Source organism: Mus musculus, chromosome 3 (genome assembly GCF_000001635.26).
Source record: "Mus musculus strain C57BL/6J chromosome 3, GRCm38.p6 C57BL/6J".
Taxonomy (NCBI): Eukaryota; Metazoa; Chordata; class Mammalia; order Rodentia; family Muridae; genus Mus; species Mus musculus.
Genome location: NC_000069.6, coordinates 114,881,895 through 114,888,157, shown reverse-complemented (window position 1 = coordinate 114,888,157; position 6,263 = coordinate 114,881,895).

Genomic DNA, 6,263 nt, shown 5'->3' with positions numbered 1-6,263 from the left:
ATACCCTTAACTGTTGAATCATCTCTCCAGCCCTCTTTTATGGATGTTTTGTTTGATATTTTCATTCAGCACTATAAATAGTTTACATTGAATTTACATTGAATTTTAGGTAAAATGTGGTATTCTTATCTGTGTCCTCTTTTAACTCCTTTACTTTCTATGTTGCCTGTAGTTACACATAAATAGACTTCTTGATATTCCACAAAACATTGAAGAGTTGTTTAATTTCCCAGGCTGACTTTTTGTGTGCTATATTTTAAGTAGTATTATTTCTTGCTTTCAATTTCCTTAGTTTTTCTTCATTCCTGTCAAACTCACACATAAACTCACTTAATGACTATCTGAAATCACTTCTTGGGTATGGATCATCTACATTTTACATTTGCATCTGTCTCTTGATTGCTTTTGCTTTTGTTTAAGCACACAACAATACTAAAATAGCTCTCTTAAAATCCTTGACTGCAAGTCTATTTTTGTCCAATGTATTTTATTCTGTTTCTATCCAGCAAGTTTTTTCTAGGGGTAAGAGGAACATTTTCCTATTTCTTTACATAGTAGGGCATTTATTTTTATAAGAGCTGGGCATTTTCAATGTAATATTGAGTGTCAGCTTCATGAAAATTTGAAAGTGAGGTCCTTTTTTTTTGTAATGAATTGCCATTTAAGGAGAGTCAAATATTTTGTAGTCTAAATAATTATTTTTGTCAAGTGGCTAGGTTTTTCTTAGGTTGCCAGCTAACCCTGAAGATCTATCATCATCATCCGAATGGAATAGAAAAGGTTTCTTCTTTTGATTTTTTTTTTGTTTTTGTTTTTTGTTTTTTGTTTTTTGTTTTTTCAGAACACAGGCACTTGTCTGGCCATGGCACTCCTCAGCAGTCTATCTCTTTCAGGTTTCTGTATTATGTCTACACATCTTTTGTCCCTTTTTTAGTACTTCAATTCTACCTTTTGATGTCTTACAAATAACCTGTTATTTTTATCTATGTGATATTTATTCAGATAAATTTTTGATTGTAATTTAATTTCTCTGAGGAGTTTTGTTGGGAATCTTTTGATTGACTTGAACTGCATTTTCTTACTCAACCTGAAATTTGGCAGAGCAATTAAATAAATGCCTAGTATCTTTATGTTTCTATTCTAATTTATTAATTCAATTTTAAATAAATGTTATAATATATAGAAATTATATAAATATACATATATATTCATAATACACACATGTATATTATATACATATATACATGTTTACACACACACACCGTGTGTGTGTGTGTGTACAGGTTTTAATTAGTTTAGTCTCATTTCAGTAACTACTAATTCTAGAATGTTTTCAAAATTGGCCCATGGATATCTTCAGAAATAAAAAGAAAGATTTTAAAAGCAAATAATGCCCCATTTAAAGGATATTAAAGGATATTTAAGCTCGCTCTGTCAATGCAATGTTACTGGCCAAACTGAGAATCTGTAAAGTTACTTAATTAATTATTATGATCATATGAAAATATTGAGTTAAATTCAGGAGACTACTGGAAGCCTCCTCTCTTAAAAAATAAATGACTAAATTAAAATCTAAAAATAATCATCAGTATATTAGGTAAACAATATATTGTTCAACAAACAGCTAATATTATCCTGACAGTTGATATGTGAATGATGTCATTAATGCTGTCTACATTTTTATTTAATTATTTTGAAATTAAAATTATACCTTCCTCCCTTCTTTCCCTCCCTCTAGCCTCTCCCATGTAACCTTTCTCTTCAGTTCATATAGGCAAATTCAAAGCCTCTGTTTCTTTAATTGTTGTTACAAATACATACAACTTCCTTGTTTTGTTTAATCCTTGTATATGTGTGATTTTAGGGCTAACCACGTGATATTAGATAGTCAGTTAGTAGAGCAGACCCATCCAAAGGAAAGACTATTCCTTTCTCAGTATTCCTTAGTTGCTTATAGTTCTTTGCCTAAGGCTGAGAGCTCATGAGATTTCCTCCATTTTCATTAACATATTTATTAGTGTTGCCTGTGATCAGGTCTTGTTTATTTGTCCATGTTGATGAGACTTCATGGCATAGCTTCTCTGGCATCTCTCAGAGACTCAATCTAACAGAAAATTTCCTGGACCTTTGATTTTTATGTTTTCTGCTCTCTTTCCCACTATGAACCTGGGCATTAGGAACAAGAGTTCTGGTCTAGATTTATCATTGCAATTGGGTACCACAGCATTACTTGTTTTATGAATTTTGAGTAGTTGTGGTTTCTGAAACGGTCTTTATGTGTTGCAAAGAGATATTTGTTTGATAAGGGATGAGACTCATCTGTGGGTATATGAAAAATATTTAGAATGTAGCTAAGAAATATGTTGGCTTGTTAAAATGGCACTTGTGGCTTCTTCCCTAAGATTCATGACTTCACTAAACCCAGGAGTTGGTTTCCAGTATCAGACATGATTTCCCTTTTGGTGAGTGGCCATCAAATTTACAGAGATCTGTTGGTTATCATGAAGGTATGCCTGCTGGTATTGCACCCATATAGATATTTTACCATGCTGGTTGTTGTTGTACTTTATAGGTGCCATTTCTATGTAGTACTATTGGTTGCTTCCCTCCATGCAAAGCTCATGTTGTACCTTTTGGTAGCATAAAATCTAGGCCTTAGGGAGAAGGTTTTCACATTAGAACCAGCTCAAATTGATGGGCCCCAGTGCCAAGATTTCATAGTGTCTTTAGCAATTTACCTTCAACCTCCAGGAAGAAAGTAAATGCAATAGCTATCGTGTATAAATATTTGGTATCCTTTTGGAAAACCTTGACAACTCTAAAGAGCACCTCTTATACCTGGTATTGGGGTTTTTATTATATAGTTCATGGCCCTAGTAGGAAAACATTGTCATCCCAGATGAGGACATTTAACTCTATATCATTTAAACTCTGTATTTGTGTGTATCTACAGGCTATATGTATTATATATAAGTTTAGATTGATAGAATATGTTTGCTTATGACAGTTTCATTCTTCTTGTTATTTTACCCTCCCCCTTATTCTATATTTATCTTTTTCTTTTCTCTCCTGACAAAACCACTCTTCCTTTCCCCTCATTTTCTCCCTCAAGTTACATGCATGCATGTATGTTGTTATTTCCTTCTAGGTTGCTTCTTTCATGAACGTTGCCTTTCTACTTGGTTTTTGCAGTTACTCCCATTTATGTGCTCACACTGGAAGATTTATACTAGGAGACTCCGATGAAAGAATATGTACAACTTGTCTTTCTGCACCTGGGTTACCTCACTCAACATGATCTTTTCCAATTCTATCAATTTACCTGCAAATTTTGAGATTTTATCTTTCCTTCCAGCTGAAATATACTCAGAGAGTAGCTGGACCACATCTTCATTGTTTCATCAGTTGAGGCATTTAGGTTGCTTACTATTGTGTATAGTGTGGCAATTGAACTTGGCTGAGGATGCTTATTTTTTCTCTAGTCATAATGACGTAAAATTTGAGTTGTACATCTTACTAGGTTCAATGGGTCTAAACTAACCTACTTGTTAATCAGGAAGAACTAAACTAAATAATTTGCTGAGATTAACTGATGACAAACCTTCAGGAGTTGAATGCTTATTTCAAAGCAACCCAGATAGAAGCTATTGAGAATGCGTCTTTGGGAATGGGACATAATGTTAAAGGTTCAACATTGGTGGTTACTGTCTCACTCCTTCATACAGAGGAGCTCAACAAGCCAAATGGAGACTAATGGCAACTTAAAACTAAAAGTATTTACTATTTGGTGTTTTAAAGATGGAGATGGGTAGCCTCTGGTCTACAATTTTGCCAGCTTTACTAAGGTATAGTAGATAAAAAATTTATATATAGATATGGTGTATAAAATTATATATATATGAATTCCAAATTGATTTTAGCTAATTATATGTACTTTACTTGAAAAAATACTTATCAAATGATGCCTCAAAAATTTTGAAAGACTTGAAATGCCTTTAATGTTCTAGTTTCTCATATAAAACCATAACATTTCTAAGAATGCATAAATTTAAATTTTTTCTGTGTTGGAAGTTTGAAACAAAATATTTAACCATCATGTTTCAGCACTTTAATTTCTCCTTATAGCAGTAAAAAAATAACTAAAAGAAAAATGTATACTTCTGTATCATTTTGGTCAACTTCTATGGTCTGACAAACTTCTTACACATTTAATTGCTAAGAAGTACTAAACATGAATCTTACTCTACCAAGTTGTTAACTATATTCAGGAAACAGTGTAAATATTTTAGTAGAATTATAATTTGACAGTAGAAAAATACTTGCTAGTATTTCTTAAGTATTTGCAATCAAGTAAATAGTTTATTCTTTCCTTTGATTTTAAATGGCTGGGTTTGATGACTGATCAGACTTGTCGGCAAGCAATCTTTATCAAGAAGCTTCCAATTAGCTTTGCAAATAGTATATGTTGTGCACAACATTCAGTATTTCAGTTTGCAGAATGGTTGTGACAAACATTACAAGTAGATGCACTTCTCATCTTCAGTAGCTCTTCATCATTGAAATGTAACACATGAGTTATAGAGATGCTTAATAGCCTATTTGGGGGGCAAATATTCATGTTTTAGGAAAACAAGTTTAACACAATAATCTGACTGATTTCACTACTGCTGCATCCTTGCATAGTTCTAAAGATTGAGCACATAGAGGTGGTAAAAGAATGAGGAAAAGACAAACAAAGGGACACTGTAACTGTGTAGACAAGTGCATCACCTCTGAAGATCAGGTATGTTATATGCAACAATGTAGAACAAACAGAAGTTGAATAGGGAAGAGGGGTGATTCCATACAGTTGAGTTAAGAAGTTAAGTTTAGCCAGGTTTGATAGCAACAGTCTCCATCAAAAGCAGTCCTTGGATTTTAAATACCCAGAATGAAAAAGCTGCAGTGGACATTCCCTGTTCATACTTTCAATGTCCATACATAGACAAGAAGAAAGCTGTACCATTCCTCTGAACCTCAACCCAGGAGGGAAAGCTTTGTCACCTTCTCATGAGTCTAAGGCTTTGATCATTGATATGCTGGCTACAGAATTCGTATATTAAGGGATTCCTCTACTCTGCACATGCTCCCATATGTAAATTTAGCAATATTATTTTCTCTTGATTTTGATATCCTTTATAATCTTAAAATAGTTGTGGACCTGGACAAATTCTATCAAGGTATCATAATACCCATGACTATAAAAATAATACACATATATTACTGAATAGTTGCACTAAAATATTTTGTATAAAGATATACTTTATTGGCATGGAAAGAGTGAAGAAAAAGCATAAAATTTTATTATGTGTTTAATAATATGTAAATTATATAGTAAGACTTATTTTATATGGATCTTTTATTTCTGTTTTAAATTTGTCTTTTAAAATTTCACACAGCATGCTTTTATTGATTCAAACCCTTACCAAATTCCCCCCATATCCTATCTTCTAGTACACCTACCTTCTGTCTTGGATGTGAAATCATCCACTGGAGCAGAGGTTATCAACCTTCACAATAATGTGACCCTCATGTTGTGGTGCCCCAAACCATAACATTATTTTGTTGCTACTTCATAACTGTAATTTTTGCTATTGTTATGATTTGTAATGCAAATGTCTGATATGCAAGATATCTGATAGGCAAACACCATAGTGGTCATGACCCACATTTTGAGAACCAATGTTGACTATAGTTAATCTGCCAGGGACAACAGCCTTAAGTCAAACTATCTATATCTCAACATCTATCACTTGCCAGTAGCTCCTCTGCTAGTGATGGGACTTCATTCTCACCACCACTTTTCATGCTTGGACATAGTCTGCCTTGAGCTTCCACAGATTTTTTGTATGCTGTGCATTCATATGTGCTACTTTCTTGCTCTTTGACTCGTGGTTCTCTGTGTTAATCAACATATATTCAAGATAGGAGCTTCTCTCATAAGAGTTGATAGATGCATTTGTCAGGCACTGGCAGAGCCTCTCAGGAGACAGCTACATCAGGCTCCTGTCAGCAAGCTCTTATTTGTATCCACAATAGTTTTTGGGTTTTGTGGTTGCATATGGGATGGATTCCCCGGGGGGGGGGGCAGTCTATGGATGGTCATTCTTTCAGTCTCTGCTTCACACTTTGTCTCTGTAACTCCTTCCATGGGTATTTTGTTCCCCCTTATAAGAAGGATCGAAATATCCACACTTTGGTCTTCCTTCCCATATGTAGCAGAG